This window comes from Choloepus didactylus, chromosome 15 (assembly GCF_015220235.1).
Source record: "Choloepus didactylus isolate mChoDid1 chromosome 15, mChoDid1.pri, whole genome shotgun sequence".
In the NCBI taxonomy this organism is placed as follows: Eukaryota; Metazoa; Chordata; class Mammalia; order Pilosa; family Megalonychidae; genus Choloepus; species Choloepus didactylus.
Window position 1 is genome coordinate 9,140,241 of NC_051321.1, and position 19,615 is coordinate 9,159,855.

Below are 19,615 nucleotides of genomic sequence, written 5' to 3' on the forward strand. Positions count from 1 at the left end.
CCCAAATGCCCAAGGGTCTTCAGGGTCCCAGGACTGGGGAGTGCAGAGCTCGGCCTGACACGTGGGCTTTGGGCTCTGCTGCACCCCACTGCCCTATGCTCAACTCTGGGTGGGACTTCTCCAAGGCCCCCCCTTTCCCTTTGTCTACCCTCCTGTCCCCTGACCCAGAGCCCCTTCATGTACAAATAGCCTTGGGCTCACAGTGGTCTTCAGGGGCTTCTGGATCAGATCTGTTCCCTCATCTCCCCACCTCCCCCTCTCCAAACCCTAATAAAAACAGAGCCATCTCCTCCCATCCTCTGGGGCCAGGGGCAAATCTCTCCAACAGTTGCTGCCAACCGGTGGTGGGGGGCTGGTGATGGCATCCTCTCCCAGGGACCACAGTCATGGTAAAAAAAACAAACAATTTATTACCAAAGTGATGTATGTTAAAGAATCACCCAGAATAGAAGGACATAAAATAAAACAGAAAACAGAAAACAGAGTTTTCCCACTTTGCATCCATCCCAGACTCACTCCTGGAGATGACCATCACTCACCCGTTGTGCATCCTTCCAGATTTCCCCCCATGCATCTACATAACAATATGGCTCTGCATTTGCTTTTTTCAATTGACAATAGCTTTTGGAGAACTTTCATATGAACACATATAGATCTGCCTCATTGTTCATTTTTGTTTTGTGTGTTTTAGATTTGCAATGAAGAATGTTTTCAAACACCCTCAATGGTAGAGAGAACAGTACAATGAGCACCATAAGGCCAACATTTAGGTTCAACAGTTATTAAGATTTGTGCCCTTTGTGCTTTCCGCACCTCCTGAAGCATTCGATAGCAAATCCCAGATCCCACACCCTGTTGCCCCCACCTAACCCAGTGGCCTGGGCGCCCTCTTACACAGCTGCATCTCCAGCACCCTAAACATTTCCTTGGCGTCACCTAATACCCTGTCCATAATCAAATCTCCCTGATTGTTACAAAATACAAGTTTTATTTTTAACAGGGGCCTTCTAGAGGGTTTGGGTCTGAGCCCAAAGATGACGAACCCCGCCCCCGACCTCAAAGGCAGGTCGAGGTTTGGAGCGACCCCTTTGGAGTCAGACCAGGTTTAAGGCCCGTTCCGCTCTCAGCTGGCGGCGTGGGCTTAGCCGACTTTTTAGGCCTTCGTTCATCTGTAAAATGGCGAGAACTGCAGTATCTATCTCGGTTTTAAATGTGATCACGTGCACAAAGATCCGAGCACTGCACGCGGCACATAATAAATGCTCCAGAAATAAGAGTTACTATTGCTGTTGCTACTAAGAGTAATTTTCTAAAGGACTCAGTCCAGCAGTGGGTGCTTAGGCGTCCTGGGAGGGTGGTGGGAATCAGAGGACGGATGGGGGTGTGTGGCAGCTCTTGTACTTGTGCCCCCCCATTCGGGGATCACCCAGTTTCAGGCCCCTGCTCTTCCCTGTCTCGGGCAAAAGTGAGCCCGTCTGATCAGCTACACTGGACTTGAATAAAAAATGATAAAATCCGCCAGTAGGAAAAAGATGAAATTTTATTTGGAGCTCAAATACATTTTAAGATTGGATTTTGCCATTTCCTCCTCTCTTGATCTGATTGTCTTCTCCTTGGTAATTCAGTTAAGTGGTTACTTCAGATGATGACAGGCAAATGGGAGCCGGGTGGGGAGAGCGGAGCCCGAGGGCAGTGAACATTGTCTGAAATTGATTTATCCTAATCGGGTTCAGAGCCAACGCCTTTTAGACTGGAATGGAATCGTGGCATGCGGAGGCGGAAGGAGCTGCAGCAGGAGCTGGTCCAGCGTGTACACTTTTACAGACTGCGAAATGAAGGCAAGAGATGGGAGGGAGGGAGGGAGGAAAAGAGAGAGAGAGAGAAACATAGGGACAGAGAGAAAGACAGAGAGAGAGAGAGAGAAAGAGACTGTGCTAAGGTCCTGTAGCCACTGCAGGGTCCGAGCCCTGGGAGCCAGATCAGCTCTTTTCCATCCATCCCTGCACCATCCTCGTTAGGTGACAGGAATGGGCCATGTCCCCACGGCTGGGTGATGTTATATGCTCTGGACTCACCTGGGACATGAAGAGATTGGTCAGGGAGGGGCCCAGGCAGCCTTTGACACTCCCTCGGCTTCCCTGCAGTCAGGCCCGCTGCTGACAGGCCCCTCTCCCTGCTGGCGGCCCCCTCAGGCGCTGAGCCCAGGTGCGCTGGCTCAGAGCTCACCTGGGGCACTTGGTGGCAATTTTACCGCCCCCATGGGGAGGTAAGGAGGGGCTGCAGCTGGCACCTTTGCCAGGTCTGCAGGGTTGGGTAACTTCTGCCCCTCATTCTTCTCTCCCTCTCGATCCCTCCGGATTTTCATCTGGAAGGAAACACGGGGCTGGGCCCAGCTTTGTTGACGGCTCAGTGGGATGTGGGGCCGGCCGGAGCTTTCTGAGCCTCAGCTCCAAGGACACTCGGTGGCACCGGCTCTGAGGCCAGACCATCTGGGGGCCCGATCCTGACCCACTGAGCTCCTCGGGCAAGTTACTCGGCGCCTCTGTGCCTCAGTTTCCTCATCTGTGAACTGGGAAAATAAAGGTACCTGCTTCATAGGGCTGCTGCAGGGTTAACTGCAGCCCACTGCGAAGGCAGCCGGCTCCGGGCTGTGGGGAGCTCCCCTTAGGGAAGTACTGCGGTTCCCGGAAAGCAGAGAAACTTGGGTTTGTCTGTGACTTCAAAGGCAGAGTGCAGAGCCCTTTCACGACCGCCAAGGCTGAGAGGCCGAGTAAGTGTGAATCACATCGCAGGGTTTTGCATTCCTGTTGCAAGTCAGATTTCCACGAATACGGTTCATACCTCTGACTGCTCAGAGATACAGAACTATTTTAGTTGGCTGCCAGTGGTCTTCCAAAACATGGAAATGTGATCTTGAGCTTGCCTTTCAAAATCTAGAGGGTGAAAAAAAATCCAGAGAGCATACGAGAAGGCAGAGGTTAAGAGAGAATGACGTTCAGGGTACATACTGGTGTATGTGCTGGTACGTACAGATACGTACGGGTATGTACGGGTATGTACTGGGATGTATGGGTATGTACTGGCATGTACTGGTGTGTATGGGTATGTACAGGTATGTACTGGTATGTATTGGCATGTACTGGTATGTACTGGTATGTACTGGCATGTACTGGCATGAACTGGGATGCATGGGTATGTACAGGTATGTACTGGGGTGTACTGGGTTGTATGAGGATGTACTGGTATGTACGAGTATGTACTGGGATATACTGGGATATAGGAATATGTACTGGGATGTACTGGGATGTACGAGTATGTACTGGGATGTACTGGGATATAGGAGTATGTGCTGGGATGTACTGGGATGTACTGGGATGTACCAGTATGTGTGTCTGTGCTGGTGGCTGTGTGGCTAAGATCCCATGCCCACTCCATGCTCATGTCCTCATCTGGAAGATGGGCTTCATAGCTCTTGGCTCAGAGAGATCGCTGACACCTTTGCCGGTGCCTGCTCCCCGGGAGCCGAGTCCCTGGAGGGGCTGCCTCTGCGGGTCTCTTTGGGGCCGGGTACCCCAGAGGCGGGCCTGGCAGGACCTCCAGGCAGGAAGGGGAGCGGAGAGGCAGGGCCTGCAGGGGAAGTGGGATGTGCAGGTGAGGACAGAGCAGCGAATTTCCAGGGCTTGTTCTGTCCAGCTCATTCCAAGGTCATCCCTGAGGAAATCTGGAAACCCCCCCTTTGAACTGGGTGGTGGGGACAGGTTTGCTGGGGAAAGAGCAGGCATCTCAATGACTTGTGTTTAAATCCCAGCTCCACTGTCTGTGTGAACTTGGACATGCTCTTCTGGTCTCAGACTCTGCTTGCCCTTCTAGAAAATGGGAGAATACGAGCCTGCTTCCCAGGACTATGGGGAGGTCAGTGGGATAATGTAAGCAAAACAGCTGACCCGGCAAGTACCTAAAACATTGGCTCCCTTCTCCCTGCCCGCCTGCTCCGTGATCTTCCCTGGTAAGCCCAGGACACACCCAGGTGGCATTGCCTGAGGCCAGCGCACACTGGGAAGCCAAAATGGGTGCGATGTTAGGGAGACAATCTTTAAAGCTGGCACGAAGCACAAGCTGGCTCTCCTCTCCCCATGCTGGTCGGCCGGGTATTTTTCGTTGCTGTCCCTTCCGCGTGTAGCCGGTACCACTGCCTGCCCGCTCGCCGGCTGCCTGCTGGGGGATGCGGCCTCTGCTTCCCCTGGGCTGGGGGTCCTGGGGTCCAGCAGAAGTGGGGAAGCAGCCACCCTCTTCCCACCACATCTCTGCTGTTGCTGAGATGAATAGAAATGCAAATGTTCTTTTCTGCCCTAAATGATTATTTGCCCGCCTCTGGGGCGTGGGGGTTCCCACAGGTACGTGCCCCCGACGTTGGGACGCCCTTCCGGGGGAGGCTGGAGCAGCCGGGGGAGTGGCCTGGTCATTTCAAGGCCGCCCTGTGTCCCAAGACCAGACCCTCTGTCGCAGTGCCCTCTCTGGTGCCCCTTCCCCTAAGAACGGCTGTCGGGGGGCCTGGAGCCGACAGAGGGTGCTGTGCCGGCATTTTCTTGCCGGGGTGGTCCCTGTTCCCTTGGGTGGGGTGTTCTCTTTCTCCCCATCTCTGGAGACACAGCCAGCTGGGATTTTCCATCCACCCATAAAACATGGAGGTTTCTAACACACGTGGACCTGTTTCTCTTTCCTTTTCTCCCTGTGGAACGGACGTGAAGAGGCACTGTGGAATAACGGAGGCTAATTCAAGTCCCAGCCCTGCCCCTTCCTGACTAGATGTGTGGCATTGGGCGATTCACCGACACTCCCAAACCTCAGGTTTTCATCAGGAAATTAGAGATAGTAACACCTGCGGAGGGAGAAACGGAAAAAAAACAAGTGTGAAATGCCTCATTTTGCACCCGGCAGAGGGAAAACTCAGGAAACATGAGTCCCTCCTCCCCCAAAGCTGACCTGCCTACCCACCTGCGCCTTGGCCTCTGGAAGGGGGAGAAGAGGAGGCTCAGGTGAGGTGGGCGCCAGTGAGACTTGGAAGACACAGACACGGCTGGGCGATGAGACCATGGTCAAGGAAGGTTGAGCAGGACACGACATGGGAAGGAGCATGAGCACTTCCGGTCAGACTTAGAAATGCGTCCAGTTCAGGATGGAGAGAGCACTGGACTAGGAGTCTAGAGACTCGGCTCCAAGCCCTGCTCCTCTCCCTCCTTGCTCTTTGGCCTTGGAGCTGTCACTTAATGTGTGTGTGTTCTTGTCTGTTAAGTGATGGCATCTACAATAGCTGCCGGCAGGATGGGGGTGGGCCGTGATGTGGGCTAGTGGGGGCCAAGGCGGGACCCTCTTCCCTCAGCCTCAGAGGTTCCTCCTTAGCTGCCCACTTCACGTAAGGGAGGTGGGCTGCACACCATCTTTTGTCTTATTCTGCCTTTAGCTCTGCAGAGGAAAGCAGATGCGGCATGTCTAACACCATTCAGTGAATGTAAATCTCAAAAAGGGCATTCTGTTTTCTGATTATAAAAGTAATACATATTAATTGTAGAAAATTATAAAAACACAAGGAAGTGTAAAGAAGGAAATGAAAATCACACATAGTCCTATTACCCAGGAACACTTGAAAATGTTAAAAAGTAATTGTTTCTTTCAATCTTTTTTCTCTCCATATTTAATATTGGAATTATCTTGCATATAATTTTTTAATATAATTTTTTATTAGGAAACTGTAGATTTACAGAAAAATCATGCAGAAAATACAGAGTTCCCATATACCCTCTCTCCACCATTATTAACATCTTGCCTTAGTGTCTTTGTTAGAAATGATAAAAGATTATTATAATTGTACTATTAACTATAGTCCATAGTTTATATTAGGGTTCACTGTTTGTATTGTACAGTCCTACATTTTTTTTTATATATATATTCTATGATTTAAACTTAAAATTATATCAAAAGTATTTTCTCATGTACTTAAATATTTTAATGTCATTTTTGATGGCTGCATCGTATTCCATCATATCGATATGTTGTAATTGAATCTGCCAACCTAGATGGGTTCCAGTCATACACTATCTTAAACAGCAGGGTTGACCATACACCTTGTTCTCATCTGATTATTTCCTTTGGGGTAATTTCTAGTAGGTAGATTTACTGGGTAAAAGGGTGTGTAGTCAGCCTGTCAATTGGTCCCCAGTAATTCCCACCTTTTGGCATTCCTGTCTTTGAATAATCCTTTCTCCTTGAGTGTGGGGTGGATCTGGAGACTTGCTTCTAATGAACAGAACACAGCAAAAGTGATGGATGCCACTTCTAGAATTAGGTAACAGAAATCCTGTGACTTCATCCTGCTCATGCTCTCTTGCTTGCTGGCTTTGAGGAAAGCCAGATGCCACATTGCGAGCCGTCCTCTGAGAGGCCACGTGACAAGGGATGGAGGGAAGCCTCCAGCTGATAGCCAGTGGGGGACCGAGGCCTGAGGCCCAACATCCTGAGAGGAACCGATTCCTTGCCTGGCGGTGTGAGCGAGCTTGGGAGACCATGCTCCCCCGGTTGAGCCTCCAGATGGGCCTGCAGCCTTGGCTGATGCCTTGAGAGGGACCTGGAGGCAGATGCACCAGCCAAACTGCACCTGGATATTCCTAATGCACAAAAGTCGTGAGATACTAATTGTTTTAACCTGCTAAGTTGGGGTGATCAGTTTTGCAGCAAGAGATAACTAATACAAAGGGTGTGCTCCTCTCCTTTTATGTGTGTTTCCAATCTTGTCTTCCAGACAGTTTACCCCAGTTCCCCGCCCAGGCAGAGGTGAGTGCTAACAGAGGTGACTGCAGAGAGGCCGGGGCAGGAGGTGTGGACGGCTCTCTGACAGCCAGCCCTCCTTCCAGGGAATCACGACAGGGCACGGCCCTACAGTGGCAGCTAAGGTTCTGGCAGGCTGGTTAGGGGTGAGGGGGTCAGGGCAGGTGCCCTTTCACTCTAATGGCCCTCCAGGGAGTCTGAGCACCTCCCAAGGAGCCATTTACCACTTTCCAGGGGCCCTTTCTTTTATTTTAATTGTAACAGAGAACACTGGTTCTTCCAATTTGATTGATGTGTCCACATTTTGAATTCGTTTCAGAACCCAGGGTATTTTCTTGCAGTCTAATAATTTTGGAATTTATCTGAAACTAAGAAAATTCCATGGTGCTCCAGCAATGAGCTGTCCCCTTTGGTGATGAGCAGAGCTGATGGGGGGCCTAACCGTGTCCCTTTTTGCCTTCCCCACTTTCCCCCCCGTCTCTGCTTTGATATCCTGTAGGAGACTTGCACCCACCCCTCTACAGCCCGCTCTTCCACCTCCACCCCTCCAGGAAGATGAGCCCACTGCTGACAGTCGGAGGCCGGAAGGGTCTAAATGAAACAAATGACCGTCTCCGGGCTTGGTCCCTTCCTCTGGAGGATGCCGTGCCTCCCCCGGCTTCCTCTCGCTGGGCTGCGGTGTGGATTAATGGGCTCGGCAAGGATGTAATGGCTCCGTAGACGGTTTGTTCATTAGGGCCTGCTGCCTGGGGAAGGTGATTGAGCACTTGGAGACACGGTGAATGAAGCTCCGTTGTGGGGCTGGGAGAGCAGGAGATCGCTCATGTACACGTAAGAGGCTGTCCTGAGAGTCTGGCTCGGCCCCAACCTTGTAGCCAGAAATTTGGCCTTGGGAAGCAAATTAATATTGTTTATCATCTCCATTCATCAGTGCATTCAAAGGCCTTAAGAAAATGGTTCTTATCTTTTTCTGGGTCATAGAGCCTCCCGGGAATTTAAAAACTGCGCATATCCACACAGTCCCACAGAACGAGCACATGATTTTTCTGTGGGAGTTGCAGACCTGCTGGGGCCTATTCGTGGACCCCCTGGAAAGTTCACGGACCCCTCCCCCATGGGCTATCTTTAGGTGACCCTTTATTCATTTACTCATTTATCTATTCCCCAATATAGTCAACAAATACTAATTGAACACCTACCATGTGCCAGGGAGATCATCTTTCTTTTGCCAAGTTTTGAGACAGCCCTAAAGTGAGAATGCGTTAGAGGCATCTATTGAGGAGATAGCAACTGTAACTGACCTTACTCAAGTATTTGTTTTCTCTTGCTTTCCAGGTAAAGCCAGGGAGTGAAGGAAGGGGAAGATATTAGGGAATAAGCTTTATGTCCTCAAACTGTCACATATTTGGCCACATGAGAGGGACACTGACATGGAAGTAGGTTCATCTGAGGCTGAGAGACATGGAGACGTGGCAGGGTATTTCAAGCGTCTACTTTCCATTTTGAAGCAATGGATACTTGTTTTGACCTAAGTTCTCTATCTCCCGATTCCACCAGCCCTCAGGGATGTTAGGATAGTCCTCTGATGTGGGCCGGCGTCCAGGGCCACCTGTTTTCTACACTTGACCAAGGATGAAAAGAGAGCAAGCCCCAGGACAATTCTTTCACATGCCAAGCTTTCCTGGCTGCTGTGGCCTCTTTCCTGCTTCACCAGCTGGATCTCTTGTGCTTTAGGAGGAGCCTGCCATCACCTTACATCCCAGTTTGGAACTCAACTTGCAGAACATGAGCAAGATGAGGGTTACAGGGCTGGAGGTGAGAGTCTGCTGCGGGAGAGATGGAAAAAAGCAAATACAGTTGGTACCTCTATTTCAGGCCAGATGGAGAATTCCATATCAATAATAACCACATTGAATGAACCCTACCAAACATTTAAGGAAGAAATTATACCAATTCTATACGAAGTCTTCCAGTAAATTGAAGAGGAGGGTGTACTTCCCAATTCATTCTATGAGACCAACATTACCCTCATATCAAATCAAACAAGATATTGTAAGAAAACTACAGACTGACTCTCTCATGGATTCAGAAATTGTTAATAAAATTTTATCAAGTTGTTTCCAACAATATATTAAAAAGATAATATATCACCTAATGTGGTTTATCCTAGAAATAAAAGGTTTTTAAAATGGAAAATCTGTAATTGTAATTCATTATGTTAACAGGTTAAAAAACATATGATCTTCTGATCTTCTCAGTGGATTAAGAAGAAGCATGATTCAAGATCATTCATGGCCAAAAATCTCAGAAAACTAAGAATAGAAAGGAACTTCCTCAGCCTGATAAAGAGCATCTATGGAAAAAGCTATAGCTGACATCCTCAATAGTGAAACACAAAATGCTTTCCTTCTAAGTTCAAAAAAACAGGCAAGGATAGCTAGCTACTCTCACCACTTACAGTCAATGTTGTAGCAGGTTCAATAGTCAGTTTTAGCCAATGCAGTAGGGAAAGAAAAATAATAAGGCATCCCGACTGGAAAGAAAGAAGTTAAATGTGTCGATTTCCAAACAAAATGATTGTCTCCGTAGAAAATCTTAAGGGGTCTACAAAAAAGCTACCAGAACTAATAGTTGGGTTTAGCAAGGTTGCAGGATACAAGATAAATACATAAAAATCAATTGTATTTCTGTTCTAGAATGAACACGTGATAATTGAAATTTAAAAATTTCCATTTACTGTAGGATGAAAATATGAAATACTTGGGGATTGTGTCAATTTCCTATTGTTAAGGTACCAAATTAACCAGTGTAGCAATTTAACCAGTACACATTTATTATCTTACAGTTCTGGAGGTCAGAAGTGCATAATCAGTACCCATGGGAGGTACAAATGTTGGGAGGGTGATGCTCTTTCTGGTCATTCTACTGACTTGCCGCTTCCAGCTTCTAGAAGTTGCCTGTGTTCCTTGGCTCATGGCCCCGTATCACTCCAACCTCTGCTTCCACTGCTGTATCTCCACCTCTCTGACTTTCCTGCCTCCTTCTTCTACGGGTAATAAGGGGTCCACTGGAAAATCCAGGATAACCTTCCTGTCCCAAGATCCTGAACTTAATCACACCTGCAAAGTCCCTTTTGCTGTGTAAGGTGATATATTCACAGGTTCTGGGGACGTGGATACAGTCATCTCTGATGGGGGACATCGTTCTGCCTATCAGACCTCTAGTACCCAAAGGTTCACCCCATCTCATCCATCCCACATGCAAAAGGCATTCACCCCCTCACAACATCCCCCAAAGTCTCAGCCCATAACAGTACCAACTCTAAGCTCCAAATCCTATCTGAATTCATCAGCTCGAAAGTCCCAACTTCCTTGTCTATATCGTCTAAATCAAGGATGAATGAGACTCTGGGTATGATCCGTCCTGGGGCAAAATTTCCTTCTATCTGAGGACCTGAGACTAGAAAACAAATTATCTACTCCCCAAATACAATTGTGGGACAAGCATAGGCTACCAGTTACAGCCATTACCATTCATAAGGGGCGGGGATGGAAGGAAAAATGAGTCACTGGCCCCAAGCAATTTCAAAACCCAGCCGTGCAAACTCAGTTAGGTTTAAAGGCCTGAGATAATCCTCTGTGTCTCTTGAAGAGTCATCCTTCTTGATTCATGAAGCATGTGTTTGCAGCTGAGTGATTTTGTCAGCCTTTTTCCTGTCTATAGAACCCAGGGACTCTGACAGCCTTCTCTCACTTTGGCCATTTCAGGACCTTGTGGGTCTCCCATGCACATCGTGGGATCAGTGTCTTTAGTGTGCCAGGTGGGTTTCCCAGAGAGGCAGTGGTGTACAGGCCTTCCCAAGGGTGTTGGACCCATCGACACCTTTCTCATGAAACAGCCTTCTCTGTCTCCCAGACCTGGTGCTCTGGGGTCACGGTTTGGGAAGCAACTGTCAGAGCTGGGCTGGCCTCTGGAGCTCTTCCCCAAGCCCCTCATTTCATCATTGGAGAAACTGAGGCCCAGAGGGAGAAAAGACTTCCCTGGGGACTCCTAGTGAGAACAGGCAGAGCCAGCAGAGAGAACCAAGGCCCAGGACACCTGGCCAGGATCCTTTCTCCCAGGCAGGTGTCCTGCTCCTGCCTCCTGCCCAGCGACACCTTTGCTCCAATCTCTTGAACTCCCAGTTTTTCTTTTCCAGTGGACTCTTCTGATTAGGCAGGGTCAAGTTGTCCCCTGGCTCCCAGCCCTACTGGTGGAGGTCGGCCCCTGGGGGCTTACCCCTGCTCTCCTGGCCGTGTGTGATTGGCCCAGGCAGGTGTCCGGGTGAGTGGAGAGATGCACCATGCAGGTGTGTGGGGGAACCCTCTCGGGACAAGGTAACTCTCTCCACCTCCATGCGGCACACTCCACAGAGAGGCAGCTGAATCAGAGGTGGGCCAAGGTGCCACTCGGGCCCTGGGGGTGTCTGCCATGTACTGCCGGCCTCCCAGGGCCTTGGGGCAGGGGAGGGAGACCACAAGCGGAGCCCCCACCTGCCCATCTCCTGGTCTCCCCCCGCCCTTCACTTCCTCTGCACTCATTTGCTGTTGCTTAACGATCCCCATGGCAGTGCATTGCCCAGGAGTAAACTGTCGAAAAGGTGCCACTTCTGGAAAACGTGCTCAGGGGGTCCCAGCTGGGCACAAGGCTGTTGGAACACTGCAACATTCCAGAGAAGGGTCTGAGTAATGGTTTACTCACCATCTTTGGGTTTGGGAAATCTCATCTGGCTTCTTGAAAACCCCTAAGTTAGAAAATCAAGGCTGGGCTATTTTTTTCCAAAGAAACGGAATTAGTGATATAATGTTTAAAACTGTGGTCATGAAAATCTAAACACTGAAAATGAGCCCAGGCAGGCTGCTAAAATGGCCCTTCACAGCTGGGGGCTGCCTGGATGAGTGGAAGCGTTTTCCCAGAATCGGTGGGTCTGAACTTGGCATTTGTGAGACGCTCCCCACCTTGGGAGGCTGCGTTGCAAGGGGCATGTGTCCTCGGAGACAGATTCTGTGGCGTTCCCTGTCTCCCCGGGGCCGGCCGAGCATCTTTACCTGGAGTCCCTGCTGGGGGCACTAATGCTCGGCACATCATGTGGGGCAGCTCCACGGCTAAGGAGCCCAGGCTTCCTGCTCAGCAGGGTTTGATGTCAAAATAATTCAAGTGGGAACCCGGGTCCTCTCCTGCCGTCCAGAAGGCTCCACAGGGAGGGTGGAGCAGAGGCTGCCTGCTGGGGACCGGGCTGGAGCAGCCCTTGAGAGTCCACCAGCACTTCTGGGAGCCCTGGTGAGCTGGGCGCTGTGCTGGGGTGTCAGGCAGGGCTGGGGCAGGGTGGGGGGCAGCAGGGGCCGAAACAAGGTCTGCAGTCCAGTGGGTCAAATTCCAGCCCCCAGGGCCCCAGACAGGAACTCACGGCGGCCCCCTCAGGAGCCTCACCCGGTCCGGGTCAGCCGGGGTGAGTGGCTTAGATGGACGGGGACACTCTGCAGACACATGCATTGCATTTTCGACTGGCGCAAGGAGGGGAGGGATAGCATCTACAATGGAAGCCAGAATCAGGATTAAAACAAGACTCCATTGGCCGATGAGTGGGATGACCCGGGAAAAGGAGATGTGGGGACACGGGCAGGCCCTGTCCCTGTCCACCCTGTGAGTACCACACCCTCCAGCAGGGGGGGCTCCTGAGGCCGGGCTGGAGCTCTGTGAGCCGTTCCTCCTGGGACAAAGCTGCCTGGTCCCAGTGGAGTGAGGGTAGGGGTGGGGGCTGCTTGATCCAGGGGAGCCCATCCGTGTCAGGAGGAGCCAATCAGATCTCCTCCAGGACTGGAGGACTGGACAGAGGCATTCCTCCCCTGCATGGTGGTCTTGGGGCCGGGGCAGCCGAGTGTGAATACTGGAGGCAGGTACAGGAGACGAGAGGCCTGCAGGAGAGGGCAGGACGTGGAGGGTGAAGGCCCAAGAAGGGGAGAGTAGAGCAGCTCAAGGCCCTGGGCTGGGGGTGGGGGGCGGGGGGAGGTGGCCGACATGTCCCACCAGCGTTCTGGGGCCCGGCCCCTTCCCCACCCCTGCACGTCCTGCCCTCGGGCCCTTGACACAGTCCCACACCTCTGCTTAAGCTTCACTTCGTGGAGCCGATTTGAGTGGGCCTCTGTGGTTGTCCCCATCGCCACCAGTGGGCAGAGCCTGGAGTGAGGCTAGTCCTGCTGCTCTCCCCGTGGCTGGGCCATGTCGGGTCTCCTTGGCCCGCCCCGGGCACCGCAGCTAGAGAAGGGCAGCCCGGCTGGTGTCTGCTCAGTGGCACTCGGACCCCTGGCGTGTGGGAATAACGAAGGGCCAGGGGTGTTTTAGCCTGGAGAAGAAGGAGCAGGCTCGGGGCAGACATGAGAAGCATTTTCAATGTTGGTGGAAAAGAGGAGGCCGTGTTCTGGGCATCTCAAGGGCGTCAGATCAGTTGCAAAGGGCTCATTGGAGGGGAACCTTCTCCTGGAGCTGCTCGCCACAGCCAGGGGCTTGGGCCCAGGAGGATCCCCATCCCTGCAGCTGTGGGACCTCTTGGAAAGGTGCTCCGGGGCACGTAAGTCTGGAGTTGCTGGCCTAGACTGGGAAACCTGGAACACCTTTCCCTTCAGGGGAGGGCCCCGTCCCAAGGCAGGGACAGCCCCAGCCGTGAGCCTGAACCCGAGCCCCTTGCAGGGGCAGGAGCAGCTCTGCTCCCGATGCTGTGGCAGGGGTGGGCAGCTGTACCCAGCAGCAGGCTCGAGAAACCATGGCTGGTCAACACGTCCTCGGCCAAGTGACGTGCTCATCATGATCCTGCCGAGCAGCCTCTGCCAACAGAAGGGATTTGGGGGTGGCGGGAGGTTGTTCTGGGAGAGCAGAGCCCCTGAGGCTCAGGAGCTGAGGAGGAGGGAAGGAGGTGTCTCAGGGATGAGGCAGCTGCAAGGAAGGAAACTTGGGGAACAAAGAGAGATGCCCCTCTTCAGAATGGGATTTTAAAGAAGGTTTGCATTGCGAATCGCGGCGTAGTCTCCTCCTTTACTTCCCCATGAAAACTTCAGCAGAGTCTGCAAGACTTGACGATGCTTTTGGAGTTGAGTTTTCCTCCAGGGATGGGGGTGTTTGGAAAGGAGGGGTCTGTGGGTGAGAGCAGGAGGGGCCCAAGGAGGCTCGTTTGCAATATAATTATTCACTTCATTCCTTTATTTTCTGAGGCCCTGGGACCAACTTGCTGGCGGGTGGCCAGTGCCCCTGGGGACCACCTCGCTGCCAGCCTCAAGATGCCACCAACTTCCCACACAGCCAAGGGGCTCAAGTCCCAGGTTTACCTCCGTGACCTTTCAGTGAATGCCCCACTGCCCCGTGCCTGTTAATTGCAGATAAAGGAGGGAGTCAGGCTATTTGAGAAGTTGGCCTAATGTCATGGTGCAGCCCTGGGGAGACAGATTACAACCTGAGGGGTCCTCCCAGTAATGGCAGAAACAGACCCCAGACAGGGAAGGATCAGGAAGAGAATTTCTAGAAATTCTCGCCCAGGGTGTCTTTTCCAGAAAGCAACACATATGCAATTTTTCTGTGGAATCAACCCATTCACTTAGCTTGGCAAAGCCGACCGGGGCCATTTGTGGGGCAGCTGCAATTTGGCTGCTTTTTGTAATTATCTGTTTGTAATTATGTCCTAAGACTTTGGTAAACAGCAGCTTGTTTAGCCATCCTTGAAGAATTAAATCATTACATTTATTGCTCTATCCACTTGCTGTTAACCTCCTAAGAGGCTTTCCCACCTCAGAACTGGGGTTTTCATTTGATGAACTCGAAGGAGATCATAAAAGTCGGCAGGGATTGGGGTGGGGTGGGGAGAAGCTCATGAACCATGGGCTGGGAGGAGGTAATGGTTGAGTGCAGTACTCCATCAGCAGGGCTGTGTCAGCCTCCTCTTGTGCCTAACGATGACAAATGCTTTTCAGGAAAGTAGAAGCTTCTTGTAGGCGTATCTTAAGGGGCCGAGAGCCCAGTTCAGAAGGGTCTGCAGGGTTCTGGAGAGGCACAGGCAGGCTGGCAGCAGCCCTGGCAGCCCTGTGCCCGGGTGGTGATGGATGGCTGTGGTGGCACAGTCTGGGTTCTGGTCCTTAGAGCCGGTGGAATGATGAGGTTCTTGTCTCTCGAGAACATGCAGTGAGCTTGGCTGTTCCGATGGAGGTCAGAGGAAGATTGGGATCATTGAATCGGTTAGAGTCTGCCCTGCTTTGCCCTCCAGGCTCCTGCTGTCCTTTCATTTCGGACATTTCAAGGACAGTCCCAAGCCATGGCCCTTGCAGCATCTGATGGGGCCCCTGGACCTGTGGGATGAGCAGGTGAGGCTCTGATGAAGATACCTGCAGTGGGGGTGGGTACCTCCTCCAGGGCAAGCTTGAGGAATCACAGCTGGACAAGACGTCTTTGGCTGCATGAAACTTGCTAGCCGTCACACTGCTGGGTGGCACCTGGCAGCTTGGGGGATTTGGAGGTGATGGTGGTGGTGGAGTGTCTGTGCTCTAAGCGCCCCAAGTGGAGTGGTGCACGTGGCTCTCTAGGAGGCTGGAGAGATGGGGCCCAGGCTCCCAGGGGCTCCCAGGCTGGAGGGCTGTGCCTGGCTCTTGTCTTTGAGGGCTTCATGCATTGGTAGGAGGGAGGCATTGCCCCATGGTATGGCGAGGGGGCCCTGGCAGAGTCACAAGAGGACTCACCTGTGAGCACCCAGTGTGCACCAGGCACTGTGCCGAGCCCGGGAAGCATCGTGGGGGGGAAGCCCAGCCATGCCCCTGGCTCTCGTGCAGCCTCTGGTCTAGAGGGGATGGTCACACTATGTCTCTAAATATGACCAGGCCCCGGAGGATGCTGGGCATGGTGAGGACTTCCCGATCTCCTAGGAGATCAGATGTTCAGGCCTAATTCTCTAGTCTCTTAGACCCCGAAGCCATTATGCATTGGAGACAAAATGAGAGGAAATGAATGGAGAGGATCAATGTAAACTCATTTTGGAAGAGGCCATTATAAAGCTTCATTGCGGAAATCCTTTACAAGCTGACTTGCTCCATCTTTTTAACAGTCGAGATATCCTTCATGTATAGTGATTAGACTTTGCAAAATCCCAAAATTGGATCACAAGTTGGGTCAACAGATTTTTTAATGTAAATTAGTTTACATGCAAAGACTTAGGTAGAAAAATGGAACGATTCTCATTTTAGTATAAATTACCTTCAATGCTAAGCCCCATTAAATGGGGACTGTGTTAGGATGTTGGGGCTGGGTAGTTGCTTTACCTTCAGTGTAGGGGCTTTTCAACCTGATTTGCATCAGAATGACCAGAGGGGGATTAAAACAAAAATGTTCCCAGATCTACTATAATCCCAAATCTCTGGGAGTTGGGGGCCTTAGACCATGCCATGCTCCGGTGATGCCAAAAAAGAACTGATAAGGTGTGCAGAGAGATCCAACACTAAGAAGCCAATTATGAAGCCACTGATTGAAAACATACCCAGAGTCCAAGAATTTCTTGCTGATTCTGTCGGGCTATTGGGCTGCCTTTGGAAGCTGCCCTCTTGACCTTTCCACCCCTCTGCCCACCCCTCACCCCTGGTCCTGAGTCCCTCTTGCCCCTGCTCCTTGAGCTACTACCTTAGGACTCTGTCCCAACCTGGGGACAACCCTGGCACCTCTTGTTCTTTGGTTGGTTTGTACCTTCCAGACAAGCTAACCTCCCTTGCTAATGAGAGCTGGAAAATTTGCTTCCCCTAGCTGAGCTTGGTGCTTAGCAGTCTACCCTTTGTACTTTATTCCCAGAAGGATATTAACCACATCTTCTCAGCTCTGCTTACAAGAATAAGAGAACAGAATAGTGTCAAGAACACCCTGTAGCCCAGTGAATCAGTGACTTCATCCTCAAAAGACAGAAGTTTGACTTTCCTGAGCTGGTCAACTAAGAAAAGAGTCATGAAGACCCTGCATGTAAGAACTTGCACAGCAATATCTAAATCTAATCACTGAAGCTGGAACAAGAAGATGTGCTCGAGATGACTCAAGATTGAGAAATGTGCCCGGGCCTCCTCTCAAAGATCCAATGTCTTCGCTGACCTGACAAGAATGCATCATGCAGCCATTACTTAGTTTTTGACCCTATCCCCTTTTCTTTTACCTATAAAAACCCTAACTCACATTCCCACTTGGAACTCGTTTTGGGAAGGTTCCTCCAGGTCCTTGCCAGTGCACTTGCAATAAATCACCTGTCTCTGGTAGATACTTTTCTCCTTTGTAGCGCGGGATCAGGTGAGCCCTTCTACTGGAAAAAGAGGTGCTTGCGGGATCACTGACGTGGGTGGTTCCCCGGGCCCTACAGCTTAACTTTGCGTGCTATTGGGCTAAAGGGCCTCCTGTCCATTGGGATAAAGAAGGGAGGAAGGAAGGGCCGAAGGAGACCAAACACCTTGCCCTGTCCCCGTTACAAAGCTCCTCAGGTGATTCCGATGCACCCCCGGGTTGGAAGTCACCCTTCCAAACACTCCTGCATTTACTATGCCGTGTCCTCCTTGGAGCAGCCGGGCAAGTCTTCCATTTGAGATGGAAAGCCCTTCCTTTTGAAATCTGCCTGTTGATCACATCTGGCACCATATCGGGCACTTTGCCAGGCTGTGCGTGGAACTGCCATTGGGTCAAAGCCTGTGCTGAGCTTTGACGGTGGCTGGGGGGAGGGCAGGCTTACAGTGGGGGCCCAGCAGCCGGCAGGGAGCAGGGTGGGAATCAGGCGCAAGGACTGACTCTGTGGATGAAGTTCAGGAGATAGATGTCCATGACCTTGAGCAGGTCTGGCAGCCTGGGGCCATCCCCACAGAGGCTGAGGGATATTTCCAGGTGCCACGTGTGGCGGGTTGCATATAGAGCATGGAGCAGGGGGCAGGGTCTGGGGGAGGGCTCTGGGAAGGTGCTTGCCAGAGAGCCTGTGGTGGAGGGTGTTTAAAGGACCCCCCACTTACCGTAGGAGTGGGGCGAGGGGCAGGGCGGCTTTGCTTCAGTCCCAGCACAGCTCTGAATTGAACTGACTGAGACTTGGGCAGGTCACTTAGTTGGCTCCATCTTATAGTGATCAAGGCCTCCTAGGGGCAGGCCTGGCCTGGCGCTCAGGAGACACAAGTGTGTCTGTGGGTCCTGCCCACATGAAGTCTCAGACAGGTGAAGCAGACAAATACAGAGATAAGGACTCATAATATGGGCACAGAAAAAGCTGCCCAGGGGCCCAGGAAGGTGGGGTGTAAAGGCAGGGGACATTCATGTTGTGGGTGGAGTGGGGGGAGCAGAATAAAGATTGGGGAGGTAACATCTGAATAGGGCCTTGGAGGGTGAGTAGGAGTTCACTGGGGGAGAAGAGGGAGCATCACAAAGGCATGAGCCCCAAAGGGCCTGCCATGCTCAGGGACCCACAGGTAGCATGACGAGGCTTGATTTGGGTTCTGTCTCCTCTTCAGACCAGCTCCTGTACTCTGTGATTCCATCCCATAGAGTGGGCTTGCTTGGTTGGTAGCTGACCTCCAGGATGGCCCCAGTGAGCCTCACCTCCACCTTGAATGGTGCTGACTGTGGCACTGAAAGAATTCTGTGGAAGTGAGGGTGTGTGGCTTCAGAGGCTGGGTCTAAAAGGCATTGCAGCTTCCACCTGGTCTCTTGGAGGGTACATTCCAGACAAGCCAGCCACTGTACTGCAAGGACCCTTACGCCGTCCTGTGGAGAGGCCTGGGGAGGGGAACCGAGGCCTCTTACCAACAGCCAGTGATGACCTGCCAGCCATGGGTGAGCCACTTGGCAGAGAATGCTCCACCCCCACCAGTCTTCGGGGCCTGGCGCCCCAGCTGACAGCTGCCTGCCATCCCCTGAGGACTCAGGAGAGACCTTCCCGGTCACGCTGCTCCTGAATTCCTGGCCACAGAAGCAGAGAGATAATAAATGATTACTGTTGCTTCAGGTCACTACATTTCAGGATATTTTGTTACACGGCATTAGATAGTTAATACAGCTGATTGCTGAGGTAGGCAGCTTTTAAGATAGCTTCCAATGAGCCCCATCTCCCTCCATGCCTGAGGATAACGGTCCATGAGCACGGATTGGACACAGTGACTTGCTTCTAATGGAAAACTACAGCTAAATGGATGGGTTGGCTCTTTGAGATTAGCTCCATGTTGTTGGCCTTTCTTGCTCTCTTACTTGCTGATAGCAATCCGCCCTCATGTAGGCTGCCCTATGAGAGAACTGAGGGAGGCCTCCAGCCAGTAGCCAGGGAGGACTGAGGCCCCCAGTCCTACAACCTGCATGGACCTGAATCCCCAGGAATGAGCTTGGGAGCGGAACCTCCCTGACTGTGCCTTGAAGAGAGGCCACAGCCCCAGCCAGGGCCTTGATTCCTGACTCACAAAACTGTGAGAGAAAAAGTATTTATTGTTTTAAAGCTGCTGAATTTGGGGGTTATTTGTTACACAGCGATGGATGACTGATACAGTTTGGTTAATGGCACCAGCCTCGCTGACCCATTCCCAGGTGAGCTGCTTGGCTTTGGTGGGACCTGGGTGTCAACCACAGCTCTAACCACGGTCATCCCAGGAGCCCAGAGTAGGAGCGTCAAAGCGAGAAGATGAACAGAACCTCCCAATGCCTGCCGCCTTCTGGAAAACCAAGCCAGCCACCATGAGACCACTGGAGGCTGCCAGAGCATGTCAGCTAAGCATGTGGGTTTTGGTGG